We start from the raw sequence: 290 nt of genomic DNA on the forward strand, positions 1-290 counted from the left end.
GGAAAACGATGGTTCAATTGACCTTGAAGAGAGATATTTTGTAATAGTACAGGGAAAACGTAGCAGCCCATTGATAAGTGCATAGCCTCTATAGATGGTTAACACATTTCCACAGCATTATCGGTTTTATATTTTTCTCTGAAAATCAGCACTAGAATATTACCAGGTTTTAGTTAACTGGCATACAGTATGATTATGATTTTTTTTTCCCCCTCATGCCATATGTCTTTAGATGATAAAAGTACAGGATGTAGTATAGAAATTTATTTCCTAGATTAAAATAGTGCTAA

This window comes from Pygoscelis adeliae, unplaced genomic scaffold (genome assembly GCF_000699105.1).
Source record: "Pygoscelis adeliae isolate BGI_AS28 unplaced genomic scaffold, ASM69910v1 Scaffold167, whole genome shotgun sequence".
Lineage (NCBI taxonomy): Eukaryota > Metazoa > Chordata > Aves > Sphenisciformes > Spheniscidae > Pygoscelis > Pygoscelis adeliae.